Source organism: Tachyglossus aculeatus, chromosome 1 (assembly GCF_015852505.1).
Source record: "Tachyglossus aculeatus isolate mTacAcu1 chromosome 1, mTacAcu1.pri, whole genome shotgun sequence".
Classification (NCBI taxonomy): Eukaryota; Metazoa; Chordata; class Mammalia; order Monotremata; family Tachyglossidae; genus Tachyglossus; species Tachyglossus aculeatus.
In genome coordinates this window covers 57,757,345-57,773,490 of record NC_052066.1, presented here as the reverse complement: position 1 = coordinate 57,773,490, position 16,146 = coordinate 57,757,345, and the positions used below count along the sequence as shown (strand labels likewise).

Here is a 16,146-nt window from a genome sequence, read left to right as displayed (position 1 = left end):
TTATGTCTTCATTTTTAATCTGTAAAATGGAGATTAAGACTCTGAGCCCCTCGTGGGACAACGTGATTACCTTGTATCTACCCCAGCGCTTAGAACAGTGCTTGGCACATAGTAACCACTTAACAAGTGCCATAATTATTATTTAATTATTTTTAGCTCTACTCAAAGATTGCTGGGAGTTTAAATTCCATTTTGAGCCATTTTGTATCTAAATGCTTTCCAGCTCTTCCGAGACACAGGCCAAAGGAAGTCCATGTTGTAAAATATTTTGTTATGTTTAAGTTTAATCAACTATATATGGGGTCAAAAGGGTGCTAGTGTGAGCTAATTTGGGATATTTTTAGGGTAAACCCTTTCATCCAACCACTTCTCCAAGAAAAGCCTTTGGCAGCCTTGCAGGAAACCATATGGTGCCTGGTTTCTGGCAGTCAAGGTTGGCCTTTGCAGATTTAAACTTCATTGGCTTTAAATTCCTTCTTGTAAAGACCAGCTTGGAAATTTTTCTGTTGCTATTTTTTTGTTAAGTAGACTCAGCCATTCAATGTCATTTATTGAATGCTTACTGTGTGCAGAGCACTGTACTGAATACTTGGTATGTTACAAAAAGTTCATAGATTTGTTCCCTGCCCACAGTGAGCTTACTGTCAAGAGGGAAAAACTGATTAAATCCCAGCTTTGGCCATTTAATGATTTGGGAATCTGTTTGGGCCATGATTTCTGGGATCTTCACAGAGTTCGCAACTGTGTCCTGGCTGAGTGCATTATCATGCCTCCTCCAGAGATCACACTGAATGCAGAACGGTCAATCCTAGTTTGATGTTATACAGCCAAGTGGCTACAATTTCAACATCATGAGGAAAAAGTTTCAGAGTCTAATAATTGGTTTTGAAGGAGGGGAGAGATATCGTTCAGCATAAATGATATGGAAGGGCTGTCTGCATAGAGGGGGAAGCCATGAACAATGGTTCAAAAGTGGTTCAAGATCAAGAATTAATTGTTCTGTAATGATTTATATTAGAAGTGTTCTATTTGGAATTAAAATTAGTTACCGGCAGTAAGTATATAAATATTTCTGAGCAATTCTGTCAGTGACCCTTGCTATTATGCAATAATACTGAATTTATTTTGGTACAGTATGTGGAAACCTAGAGACGAGTTGTCTGTAGATTATTTCCTCATAATCATTACAGCCATCAGTCTGGTTTGTCAGCTTTTATTGTGATTACAGGATTGCCTAGCTGTAAGTAAATAATTTGAATTGGTTTAACCGCATCAGGGAAATATTAATGTTTATAAGCCTGTCCTTAGGTTGGTAGACTGCCTAAGGATAAGGGAAAGGATAAAATGCATTGTTCCTAGTTTAGGCTGTGTCATGCCTGATTTGTGGCCCAGTTTTTCCAACTGTTAAAAGAATATTTTATTACCCCCTAGGCATGGATGGTCATATTCCATATAAAGTCGTGGGCGTGTCTAAGACTGAAGGTCCTCCCTGCTTGGGGTAGAAGTAGAAGGATAAATGGCGTGAAAAACACCAGCTATGCAACCCTTAAGTAAGAACTGTGAGCCCAGGTGATGACTCACAGATTACCCATACTGATTACCTAGTCTGCACATACAGTCACAAAAATGTATCTGGAACATTCAGAGAGCTGAAAATGAAACATCTAACCATATGAAGAATTCCACTGCTGATAATACCATCATGAAGCTTCAAATAAATAAATCCTAGTTATTTGTCCACTGCAGTGGAAACCTGGGAAAGGTGGAATTTCACCATTGTAATTGGAATAACCTTAATGATTACTTTGTTTCCAGTAGATTTGTCCCTGCCTTGGCATGGCATTGTGCCCATTCACCAGATTGTGCATGAATTTTATTATGTCACAGGTGCCAACCAAAGGGAAGGTTAGAAGAGTCACTGCCTAGTAAATGCCAGGTTATCTGCAGGAAGTCTCCTTTACAAGACTAAATGCCAAGTGGCTCTTGACCTCAATCTTTCCGACCGATATTTAATGAGCCAAGTGAAAATACTTGCACAGTGGACAAGAGGAAAACATGAGATTTCCTGGCACTTTTCTCTGCCAGACTGACAGGTTGCATTGCAGCAGGTGGATAGCAAACCAATTCAGAATGCACAGGGTGGCAAAACATGTGTGAATTGACTTCTGGCATTTTGTATATTTGACATTTCCTGACAGCCTTTGACCTCGGGGAATTATATTGTGGAATAGAGAATGTTATAGCTTTGACCCAAGGCATTGGGAAGTGGATCACCTCCCCAAAATAACATTTTTTAGACTGTCAGTATTTAGTATTCAATACCATTTTAAAGGCATAGAGGAATTCACAACACAGTCTATTATCATGGTGCTTTACCTCATTATTTGAAGAGATGTAATGGTAGGTGTCTGTTGTCGTGATTTTGTCCTTGGCTTGTTCTGTTGGCCAGCATAAATCAGAAAGTCACATTGTCAATGGGGAATACAGTTCACAGCCTACTGTTCTCATTTTCTATTAATTATTGGATAATTAAATATTAAAGCATAAAGATGAAAAAATTCTTAGTTTGTCCATTTATTCAGTTACTAGTTTAGTGCGTCATCCCTATCAAGCCATTTATGGATCTCAGCTTCCAAGAAGTAACTGTCTAGTGGAAAGAACACGGGACTGGGTATTGTGAGATGCAGATTCTAAAGCCCAGCTCTGCCACTTGCTTGCTGTGTGTCCTTGGGCAAATCACTTAACTTTTCTGTGATTCTATTTCCTCATCTTTAAAATTGAGTTAAAAATACCCATTCTGCCTCCTTCTGGGATACTAACTGTGTACTAGCCCATACTATCTCAGGGTGTAGCATAATGCTATTATTAAGTAGCTAAAGTGACTGATTGGATTTTACTGAATTTTATGTGACCTCTCTGTAATAAATAATATAATAACCATAAGGGAAAAGGAAGTGAGAAAAGCCACAGAAGAGTATGCATAATTTCCCAGCTGTGCAATCAGTCTGAATGAACAAGAGTTAAACATACACAATTGATTCTACCATAGCAATGTTTATATTACCCTTTTTTGGTTACAGTGCTGTTGAGGCATCTTCTGACAGTGATGTCGGGAGAAACTGTGTTTGCATATATACAGAATGCCTCATGTGACTATAATGTGATTTCTCCTTAACATCATTTCAAGAATGTAATCCCCACTTAAAGGGAGAACTGACTCTACTGGTGCCATTGGAAAGGTGGTTTATATATATATATAAAACCCCTCACCATCTTTTGGATTTTAAGATGATGCTACTGGTCGTGAAACCCTCTCCTCATGTGAAATTGTGGCTAATACATCTGTACTAGCTAGTGGCTAGTACAACTGTCATCCATTACTTTGGATATAGGCAGCTGTTCATTTTTGGTTAATGAGTTTACACTTTGCATTCATCTATTGTTACTTTTAAATATATCTTGGTATGTTGTCTTTTCTGAACTTTTGGTTGGACAGAACAATCATTTTCTCAACTTCAACAATAACAATTATGGCAAGACAAGTAGTGGTATTTTTTAAGCACTTATTATGTGTGAAGCACTTTTATAGGTAGAGGATAATTAGATCGTGAACAGTCCCTTTCCCCACCAGGGCTCACAGTTTAGGGAGAGTGAGAACAGGATTTAATTCTCATTTTAGAGTGGAGGAAACAGGCACAGAGAAATTAAGTCACTTGCTCATGGTTTAACAGACTTCCATGTCTTCTGATCCCAAACCTGGGCTCTATCCATTTGCCATGCTGACTTCTTTATAACAGAACAAGCTGCCTGGCAAACTTTTTATTCAACTGCATTTGTATTGCTCAGACACTGTTTAAGAGAGGAAGGGCTTATCTCCATGTTAGGATGATAAAAGATTAATGGGTGTTTTATTGTATTACTTGTAGTAATTGTATTTTCTAAGCATTTACTTTGAGCCAAGCATCAGCCCAAATGCTAGGGATGTAAAATGTAATTATATCATATAACTATATATAACTGTAAGGGATAATATAATATAAGATAATAGAAGATTATCAGGTAGGGCACAGTTTCTGCTCCACAGAACTCACAGTCCAAAGGGGAGAGAGAATGGGTATTTAATTGCCATTTTACAGTTGAGAAAAACTGAGGCACAGAGATGTCAGGTAACTTGCCCAAGATTGTACAGCAGGCAAATGACAGATTTAAACTCAGGTTTTCTGACTCCTATATTCTTTCTACTGGACCATGTTATTTCTTTAAGTCCAAGTTGTGCTTGAACTGTTTTTGCTGTAGTGGTGATGGTTTGTAGTTAGTCATGAACACTTTCTCTTTCAATATGCATGGCAAGATATCTGATGGAGATAATTGGTGGACTCTAGGGGCACCTAAATATTCAACGGTATTTGTTGAGAGAATAATGTGTTCAGCAAACTTTGTTAAGTGCTTAGGAGAGTACAGTACAATAGAGTGACTAGACATGTTCCCTGACCACAAACAGCTTACAGGAAACAAAAATAACTAAGATCTCAACAGAGGCAGACACTCTTTGTCTTCCCCAATTTCACAGTCCATCTCTGAACATGATACCCTTAATGGCTTACCTTCTCAACTTCTCCACTTTCTCCACTTTCTTGTGAAAGCAAGGGGAAAACTAAATTAAAAATAAAAAGGAAAGATCCTAAATACCACACAGAGTACCATTACCTACTGTTAATTTTCCCTAAATAATTTAATTCCACAATCTATCAAAATAACATATTTCAATGCTGTGTCAACCTTTAAACTTGGGAAATTTGATATATAATCTTAACCTGTTTTCTCTTTCCTTGCTCGAGTGGAAACAAAGTACTTCTCCTCTGCTATCTTTCAAATCAGCATGGGGACTTGCCGGTTGAAGGATTGGGGCCGGTTACCCTGCAAGTAGGTAATTCTGACTTCAACCTGAGGTACAATGAAGATAGCATACCCTTTCCTATTCCCAAAAACCCTCTTTGAAACACCAAGGAAACACCTTGATTTTGATCATTTCTCATAGGGTCTTTACCCTTTGGCCGGGTCCTTATGGGGCCAATCATAGTCTCTGAAGGAACTTTCCACTATAAAATTATTTCCTTGATCTGTATCTGCAAAGGAAAAAGGTAATCATTTTCACTTGTCCCTAAGGAAATACTAGCAGTGATTACGCTGTGCAGGTATGACTGTTACTTTGAAACTACATAAAACTAGTCCTGAGATCATCTTGTTTACCTGACTACCAATCTCCATTTGGGGCTTCTTAATCAATCTGCCAGTAATATTTACTGAGCATTTAGAAGACACATTACAATAGATTTGGTAGAGATGATCCCTGATATAAGGAATTTGCAGTCTGGATGGGCACACAGACATTGAAATTAGAGATAGGAAAAATAGCAGGTATAAGGGAGACTATAAATCTGAGGGTGTGGTGACTATCAAGTCCTTTTAAAGGGTAGGTGATGGATTAGGGAGAATGAATATGGAAAATGAAGGCTTAATCTGGGAAGGCCTCTTGGAGAAGATGTGGCTTTAAGATGGCTTTGAATGTGGGTATCATGGTGATCCTTTGGTGGGGTAGGGACTTTCTGAACCATGTCTGATGGGATTACAGCTATCCCTGGCATACCTATCTGATATTCCTTTGCTCAGTTGAAGAGTTTAATATATGGCACAATTATGATTTTCCTTTTCTAATTGGTTACTCGTGACATGAGTTGTGCATTTCATTGGTACTTGCCGCCAGGATTTGAAACTATATTCAGAATTTATAAGAGACAGAGAGACGGAGACAGTGTTTCTAAAAAAAACATAATTAGTATCTGGGAGGGTAGGAGCCTTCCTGCTGACAAGATCTGTAACTTTATTAAAATTTTATTTCATACAGAGAGAATGCATAGACTTTCCCGGCCCCAGATACAGCATCCCTGGTGTGGATAGGATTCATTTTTAAAAAAAATTTAGGGTAGCAGTAATGGTGGCTCTCTAGATCTCACTCTTCCCCTCTGGTAGCCCCAAGAGCAGCAGTGGTGGTGGTTACAGCAGAGAGAGAAGGGCTCCACAATCATCCAGGAGAGTCCCAGCTGAAGCAGCCCAGACTGGGGTCTCCTTGCCCCGGGGGTGAGCCCCAGGTTCACCCACTCACACTCAAGTTTAGAAGGAAATCTTCTGATCATCATAGGTTCCTTCTTCCCTTGCTTCACGGAAAGTCCTGCCTCCCTCCTCCTCCTGCTTTCTTGATTGGATGACCTAGTAATTTGATATGAGACACAGATTGTCCCAGGGACATTTAAAAACACCACCTGATATAACATCTTGAAGGCTTTTGCCTGAAGAACATGCCTTATGAAAAAAAGGTCATCCTGTCATGAAACTGTGTGTCAGATATTTTCCTCTATCTTCTCTTGTCCCCTGCCCTTATCTATAATGGATTGAGGAGACCAGCATAGAGTCATCCTTGGGCAACTTCTCTGTGTCTCAATTATCTCATCTGTAAAATGGGGATTAAGACTGTGAGTCCCATGTGGGACAGGGATTGCGTCCAACCTGATTATCTTGTATCTACTTAGAGCAGTGCTTAGAAAAGTACTTGGCACAAATACAGTTATTATTATCTACATCCCCTAAGCACTCCCTGTCAGTAGAGCAAAATCTTATATCAATCAAGAGCTCCAATCAAGAGGTTCATGGAAAATAAAAACTCCACAACAATCTGCTTCCGTAAGACATTAACCAGAAAAGCCCTTGCATTTCAGTACTCTGTGTTCTAGGAAAGACGTATCCCTACTATTAACTGACAGATGAAGTAGATTTCTTACAGTCTCTTACATTTCAGGAGGATATACTGATCCATAAGAAGGTTTAGGGAATGCTATTCTGAGATATTAGAAAGCTAAGTTTTAAGACAATTGAATTTTATCCCTCTCTCACAAATCACAGCCTCCAAAATGACACACTCCTGCCACTGAACTGCATCCAGATCCAAGTGTTAGTGTTGCCCATTGCTTGCAAAGCTGTATATGATAATTCTTAGATTTGTGTTATTGTACTCTCACAACTACTTAGTACAGTGCTCTTCACAAAGTAAGAGCTCAACAAATTCCACTGATTGAACGAGTCAGGGACTCAGTGATGACTAGTACTAGTTTTTGGAATTCCGTCACTAAGAAGTTCCAGTCTTGTGTAATTTTGCCTTCAGGATATGGCACATAACTAGCCTTTTTTGTGCAGGCTGGTTTGAAGTTTTTTTTTTTTTCAATTTGATCATTTCATTGACTAATATTTTATTTTTTACAATTGCTCCCGGAGGCAGTTCATTTAAAATTCAATAAAGTAAATGGATAAAATAAGTAAGAAATATGGAGTTTCAGGAGTGGCTTTCTCTGTGTGTGTGTGTGTGTGTGTATCTATGAAGGGGTAAAATGAAAAATACCTTCTTAGGTTTTCAGTTGATAGCTTTGTGTATTATGAATGTCAACACAAAGGTCTCAGAATTATCCAGTGCCTTTTTTTAATAAGAAGCAACCTAACTTGAGAAATAAATTTCCAGGTAGTTGGCAACCTCTTGAGCCTATTATTATAATGCATGATCTACTTCTTCTTTGTCCACTTTTGTCACTTGTGAATTTCTATATCACATCTAGTTCCGTAATTTAGTATTGGGCTTCATTCTTGTCTCTCCTGACATGGACCTTTGCTGACACCCTTCTTATCTCCTGGGACTCCTCCCGCTTTCATATCTGACAAACCACAGAAGAGCTCTTCCATCTTCAAAACACTTCAGACGTTTCACATATTTCAACATCCTTCCTCGACTAATATGACTCCTCCCCACCATATTTTCCCAATTTCTCATCTAGCCCTTCATTTGGGAACTTCCCTTCTCCTCTTCATTCCCAAACTGTCATATACATATCTTGTGTATTCTTATTAATTTCCCCTGTCTCTCCTGCTATATTTCAAAGTCCTCGGTGGCAGAGTTCGTGTCTACCAACTCTATTGTACTCTCCCTAGTTTTGATACAGTGCTATTAATGGATACACTACCAGAACAATTGCAGATGGAGGTGGGGCATTCTGGGAGAGATGTGTCCATGGCATCACTATAGGTCAAAGACGACTCGATGGCATAAGACAAGACGTTGATGGATTGAGTGTATGTTATTTCACAATGCCAACTTGTAAGCATTCTGTGCTTCCTCAGTGCTGGGACTGCATTAGCTATCACTTGGGCTCATTGCCAATCACCGTCAGGGAGAAGAAACAAGAGGAATATATTCCCTTCATTTGGTTAGAAGCAAAATCCTTAACAATGATAAGGAAATTTGCCAAAAGCTTTCATTTTTCACATGTTTATCTCTTCCCTACAACTCAGCAGCTCAGGTCGGCAGGAAACGTGAACCTAGGGCTGGCAGTGAGATCAACGAATTTAATCAGATTAGTTCTTTGGATGTGTTCTCTAGCTCCCATTCCATGAGTTTGGACATGTATATGGGTCTAAAAGCTATTCTTTATTCTCTTTAGAGTTCAGGACTCCAGGCTAAAGTCACAGATACCAAAGAGAGAAAAATGCATAGGTTTGATTTCAGAAGATAGCAGTCCAGGATTCAAAAAGTTAGACTAGCATGGTGTTGCTTTAATGACACATGATAGCTTTCCTACACGTTGAAACTCCCAGTCACCAACTGCTTCCCTGGAAGGATTTAATGAGTTCCTATTGTGCATAACACTGTTCAGGGAACATTGGGAATATACGCAGGTCATAATCCCTGTCCCTTGATGAACATACAGTCTAAAGGGAACTTTTTTCAACATCACACCCAACAAACCACAATTCCTCCAATTGGCAGAGCCCTACAAAATTTACATCTCCACCAGGAAGCCTTCCCTGACTAATCTATCATCTAATCTATCATCTCTAAGAAGCAGCATGGTTTAGTGGATAGAGCACAGGCCTGGAAGTCAGAAGGACCTGAATTCTAATCCCAGCTGTGCCACTTGTCTGCTGTGTGACCTTGGGCATGTCATTTAAATTCTCTATGCCTCAGTTACCTCATCTGAAAATGGGGACTGAAACTGTGAGCCCCACTCGAACAGGGACTGTGTCTGACCTGATTTGCCTGCTTCCACCCATGCCTTGCAAATAGTAAACGCTTACAAATACCATTATTATTATTATTGTTATTCTTATTATCATTATTATTATCTCTTCCTCCTAACTGGCCAACCCATGTTCTTGAGTCCATAAGCCTAAGATGTTAGCTCCTGAGTCCACTTTCCACCCTTATTTCACTTTGTTACATATCTCTACACTCAGTTGCTTCTCATTCATTCATTCATTTATTCATTCGTATTTATTGAGCGCTTACTGTGTGCAGAGCACTGTACTAAGCGCTTGGGAAGTACAAGTTGGCAACATATAGAGACGGTCCGTACCCAACAGTGGGCTCACAGTCTAGAAGGGGGAGACAGAGAACAAAACAAAACACATTAACAAAATAAAATAAATAGAATTAATATGTACAAGTAAAACAAATGAATAAATAGAGTAATAAATACATACAAACATATATACATATATACAGGTGCTGTGGGGAGGGGAAGGAGGCAAGGTGGGGGGATGGCAAGGGGGAGGAGAGGGAGAGGAAGGAGGAGGCTCAGTCTGGGAAGGCCTCTTGGAGGAGGTGAGCCCTCAGTAGGGCCTTGAAGGAAGGAAGAAACCTAGCTTGGCAGATGTGGGGAGGGAGGGCATTCCAGGCCCGGGGGATGACGTGGGCCGGGGGTCGACGGTGGGACAGGCGAGAATGAGGCATGGTGAGGAGATTAGCGGCAGAGGAGCGGAGGGTGCAGGCTGGGCTGGAGAAGGAGAGAAGGGAGGTGAGGTAGGAGGGGGCGAGTTGATGGAGAGCCTTGAAGCCCAGGGTGAGGAGTTTCTGCCTGATGCGTAGGTTGATTGGTAGCCACTGGAGATTTTTTAGGAGGGGAGTAACATTCCCAGAGTGTTTCTGGACAAAGACAATCCGGGCAGTGGTGTGAAGTGTGGATTGAAGTGGGGAGAGACAGGAGGATGGGAGATCGGCAAGGAGGCTGATATCGTAATCCAGACGGGATAGGATGAGAGCTTGAATGAGCAGGGTAGCAGTTTGGATGGAGAGGAAAGGGCAGATCTTGGCAATGTTGCGGAGGTGAGACCGGCAGGTTTTGGTGACGGCTTGGATGTGAGGGGTGAACGAGAGAGCGGAGTCGAGGATGACACCAAGGTTGTGGGCTTGTGAGATGGGAAGGATGGTAGTGCCGTCAACAGTGATGGGAAAGTCAGGGACAGGGCAGGGTTTGGGAGGGAAGATAAGGAGTTCAGTCTTCGACATGTTGAGTTTTAGGTGGCGGGCAGACATCCAGATGGAGATGTCCTGAAGGCAGGAGGAGATGTGAGCCTGGAGGGAGGGATAGAGAGCAGGGATAGAGATGTAGATTTGGGTGTCATCAGCGTAGAGATGATAGTTGAAGCTGTGGGAGTGAATGAGGTCACCAAGGGAGTGAGTGTAGATTGAGAACAGAAGGGGACCAAGAACTGAACCTTGAGGAACCCCTACAGTAAGGGGATGGGAGGGGGAGGAGGAGCCTGCAAAACAGACTGAGAATGAATGACCAGAGAGATAAGAGGACCAGGAGAGGACAGAGTCTGTGAAGCCAAGGTTGGATAGTGTGCTGAGGAGAAGGGGGTCGTTCACAGTGTCGAAGGCAGCTGAGAGTTCAAGGAGGATTAGGATAGAGTATGAGCTGTTGGATTTGGCAAGCAGGAGGTCATTTCTGACCATTGAGAGGGCAGTTTCCATGGAATGTAGGGGACGGAAGCCAGATTGACGGGGGTCAAGGAGAGATTTGGCATTGAGGAATTCGAGGCAACACGTGTAGACAACTTGTGCAAGGAGCTTAGAAAGGAATGGTAGGAGGGAGAAAGGGCGATAACTAGAAGGTGAGGTGGGGTCAAGAGAAGGTTTTTTTAGGATGGGAGAGACTTGGGCATGTTTGAAGGCAGAGGGGAAGGAACCTGTGGAGAGTGAGAGGTTCAAGATGGAAGTTAAGGAGGGGAGAAGGGACGGAGTGAGAGATTTCATAAAATGAGAGGGAATGGGGTCAGAAGCACAGGTGGCCAGAGTAGCACTGGAGAGGAGAGAGCATTGGTCTGGGAGTCTAAAGGATCTGTGTTCTAATCCCAGCTCTGCCTCCTGTCTGCTGTATGATGTTGGGCAAGTCCTTAAAGAGGGGAGAAGGGACGGAGCGAGAGATTTCATAAGATGAGAGGGAAAGGAGTCCTATCTGCAATTCATTTTAATGTCTTTCTCCTCAATCAAATGTATTTATGGAGCACTTACTGTGTGCAGAGCACTGTACTAAGTTCTCAGGATAGTACAGTATAACAGAGTTGCTACTCTACAATCTCTACTAGATTGTTAACTCCTACAATCAGGAGTTGCAGGAATTGAGTCCACTTACTCCATTATACTCTCCCAAGGGCTTAATACACTTGCTACACACACAGTAAGCACTCAATAAATGTCATTAGCAAATAGATTCAATTAATTAATGAGAGAAGCAGCTTAGCCTAGAAGTGAGAAGACTTAAGTTCTAATCCTGGCTCTGCCACTTACCTAATGTGTAACCTCAGCAGGTTACTTATATATCTGTTCTCCTTCCATGCTAGACTGTGAGCCCTTTGTGGGACAGTGACTCTCCCTCACGTAATTACTTGTATCTATCCCAGTGCTTGACAAATAGAAAATATTTAACACACACCATGAGGAATAGGGATGGAAAATAGTGAAAAGTGTGGGGCTAGATATAAATAATAGACTTAGTAGTGGGCTATTAAATCAATACCAAATAAATGCAGTGGGAAAATTTTGGGAATGGTGAAGAAATAGCATGTACAGGAAGATTTGAGCAGGAAGGTTTAAGTCATTCTTTCAATCTCATTTATTAAACGGTTACTCTGTGCAGAGCACTGTACTAAGTACTTGGGACAGTACAATGCAACAATAAACAGTGACAATCTCTGCACACCATGAGCTCAGAGTCTAGAGGGGGGCAGACAGACATCAATACAAATGAATGAAATTACAGACATATACATAAGTGCTATGGGGATGGGAAGGGGGAAGAGCAAAGGGAACATGTCAGGGTGACACGGAAGGGAGTGGGAGTTGAGAAAAAGTGGGGCTTAGTCTGGGGAGGCCTTTTGGAGGAGATGTGCCCTCAATAAGGCTTTGAAGCAGGAGGGAGTAATTATCTGGCGGATTTGAGGAGGGAGGGTGTTACAGGCCAGAGTCAGGAAGTGGACCAGGGGTCGGCAGTGACATAAGTGAGATCAAGGCACAGTGAGAAGGTTAGCACCAGAGGAGTGAAATGAGTGGGCTGGGTTGTAGAAACACAGGAGTGAGGTGAGGTAGGAGGAGGCAAGGTGATGGAGTGGTTAATCAGTTAACTAATAGTATTATTGAAAACCCTCTGAATACAAGGCATTGTAGTAAACAGTTAGCAGAGTTCAACACTAACAAGACACAGGTTTCCTGCCCTCAAAGGTCTTACATTTTAATTAGGGTGAATGACAAGAAAATTTATTGATCGTGAAGGCCAGAGGAAGAATGGGGGATAAGGCAGACATGGGGTAGTACAAATGCTTCAGCTGAAACAACTGAACAAATAATTGAATGTACATATAAATGTATTTATGAATGAAATGTATGCAAAATCTCTCTCTCTCTCTATATATATCATATATATATATGTGTACACAAGTGATGAGATAGGACTAAACCACAAAATGTGAAAGTAGGTGCTGGACTGACATAACTGGAGGATTGTGATTTAATTGGAAATGCTCTCTGGAGATTTTTAAGAGGGTTTTAAAGTTGGGGAAGGCTGTGGTCTGATGGATTTGGAAGAGGGAATAAGCCTAGGCTGAGGGTTCAGGTTGGCAACCAGCCATAAATTCACACAAATGTGTCAGCTACCAAGAGTCAGAAAAAAGAGGAAGAAGAAGAGATATTGGAGAGAAGAATTTGTTCTTGCCTATTCATTGAAAATATTCTGCTTTACAATCAATCAATCAATCAGTAGTATTTATTGAGTGCTTACTGTGTGCAGAGCACTATATTAAGTGCTTGGAAAAGTACAGTACAACAGAGTTGGTAGAACTATGATAACCTCCATCTTCCCCACACACCAGAGAGGGTCCCTGCTCCCAGCACAATCCCACATTTTCTTGGACACCCCCATTGCTGAAACTTTGAGCCCATTTTTCTATTTATTTCTGTTGTCTATTCCTTGCATTGTGTTTTATTGTTTCATCAGGCTTTTTGGATCTATCTCTTATCTCTTCTCATTCATTCATTCATTCAATCGTATTTATTGAGCACTTTCTGTGTGCAGAGCACTGTACTAAGCGCTTGGGAAGTACAAGTTGGCAACATATAGAGATGGTCCCTACCCAACAGCAGGCTCAGAGTCTAGAAGGGGGAGACAGACAACAAATAAAACATATTAACAAGATAAAATAAATAGAATAAAATGTACAAATAAAATAAATAGAGTAATAAATACGTACAAACATATACATATATACAGGTGCTGTGGGGAGGGGAAGGAGGTAAGGTGGAGGGGATGGGGAAGGGGATGAGGGGGAGAGGAAGGATGGGGTTCAGTCTGTGAAGGCCTCCTCGCAAATATGAATCATTTTAGATGGTCTCGGGCTGATTTATTGAGGCTGTCAGGACTTTGTATCTATACACTACATTATTAAATTCAAGTGATAATATTAACACTTTTATACATGATCATAATTGTAAAATATGATGTATCTCATCGTTAACATATTCAACATATTAACATATTCATATTCCCCGCATAAACTCTTGGATTGTAAGCCCACGAGATACAGGGACTGTGTCTAATTCATTCAATTGTATTTATTCATTCAGCTGTATTTATTAAGCGCTCTCAAAGTACAATAGAGCAATAGAGAGAGACAATCCCTGCCCACAACAGGCTTACAGTCTAGAGGGGAAGAGGCAGACATCAAAACAAGTAAACAGACATCGATGTAAATAAATAGAATTTTATATATATATATTTCTTACATACATAAATACTGTGAAGCGGGGGGGGAAGCAAAGGGAGCAAGTCGAGGTGACACATAATTCCCACTCGTGTATTGTCTACAGTAGCTAGCAGACAGAAAGGTCTTAATAATGGTATTCATATGGGTACTACTGCAACTAATAAGAATAAAAAATAATAATGGTATTTGTTAAGTGCTTATTGTATGTCAAGCCCCATTCTAAGCTCTGGGCTAGATTCAAAATCATTAGACTGTAATCCTCTGAACTGCAAGACTGTTCTGTAGTATTATTTATTTATCTGTAGTTATTTATTTATTTTACTTGTACATATCTATTCTATTTATTTTATTATGTTAGTATGTTTGGTTTTGTTCTCTGTCTCCCCCTTTTAGACTGTGAGCCCACAGTTGGGTAGGGACTGTCTGTATATGTTGCCAACTTGTACTTCCCAAATGCTTAGTACAGTGCTCTGCACACAATAAGCGCTCAATAAATACGATTGATTGATTGATAGTAGCACAATCTTCCAGCTGTCATATTCAAGACTGAGAACGTCTGCTAATTTTGCTGTATTGTTCCCTCCCAAGTGCTTAGTACAGTGTTCTGTACATAGTAAGCACTCAATAAATACCACTGATTCACTGATGGACAGTCTCGCCACAACGCCAACAAATGGTCCCTATCCAACAACGCCAGTCTGTTGGATAGGGACCATTTCTACATGTTGCCAAGCACACAGTAAGCCCTCAATAAATACAATTGAATGAATGAATGAATGAATCTATGCCACCACTAAGCAGCTTCTTGAGGTGGCTGCTTACTTAGCTTGCCTTCTGAAGTCTCTCTGGATTCTTCGTTGTTTCTGTGGTTATACCATGGCTTTTGTAATCTTGATGCATCTTTTTGGAAGTGTTTGTAAATCTAGGTGTGAGAAGTTGTGTAAGAGAATAGTTACAATCCAGAATGCAATTCTGGATGTGTGAATACTTATGTCAATTTTGTCATGTCATTTTCCAAAGGTAGATACATTGAGTAAGTTATTATTTCAGTAAGCATGTCTTTTCTATATTATTAAACATTGTTTGTTTAAATTTCTAGCAAAATAATTTAAATCCCCCAAGTTCATTCCTTTTTTTCAATTTGGTAAAACATTATTTTCATTTCGTTTTGGGAGTTGGTTATGATATTCATTTTGAACAGTTTATTTAAGGTTCCCTTGTATTTAAGATTTCCTTTGAGATTCACAGTTCTATAGCTGTACTATACAACTTATTAAAATCTCAATAGTAACTATTCAACTCACTCACTCCATTATTTTATGAACAGATTTTTCCCTAGCATAAATATTTAAAATAGTGAAATCTAGCAAGAAGTCCATTTGCCTAAAAGAGTCGATTGCTTTTAAAATAGGATATTAGCCCATAACAAATTAAAATCTAGTTGTTAACAGAATGCATTCTAGAAAATGAAATTTTAAACCTTAGATGACAGCAGAGATATTTTTGAAAAGCTGTAAGATTCAGGAACTTCAACCATTCTGAATTGCTAGTATATAAATGTTAAAATGATAAGCATAAAGATAAATATTTACTTATACTTCAGAATTTGTTGATCATCTGTAACCCCCTACTCTTCATATAGTTCAATTTCATGCAAGAGTAATTGATGTTTTTAGATGTGTTCAGTGACGCTGACACATCAGCAGAGTTTCAGTTGCCGAAGATGGCAACTGCAAATTTGAATCATTTTAGATGGTCTCGGGCTGATTTATTGAGGCTGTCAAGACTTTGTATCTATACACTACATTATTAAATTCTAGTGATCATATTAACATTTTATATGTGATCATAATTGTAAAATATGATGTATCTCATCGTTAACATATTCAAATTTGTTTTTCCTTAGGCATTGTTGTTAACGCCAATTTAAATACAAAGACATGTGGAAGTAATTTTATGTTTGCTTTGTCTTTTTCCACATGAGTGGCTAACTCAACTAAAACATGGAAA

General features: G+C 40.0%; 1 protein-coding gene across 1 annotated transcript in view; it reads left to right on the top strand.

The window, feature by feature from the left end:
* The window catches only part of NAALADL2 (N-acetylated alpha-linked acidic dipeptidase like 2), a 989,255-nt gene that overhangs the window by 22,569 nt on the left and 950,540 nt on the right, over positions 1 to 16,146 (top strand). The window lies entirely within an intron of this gene.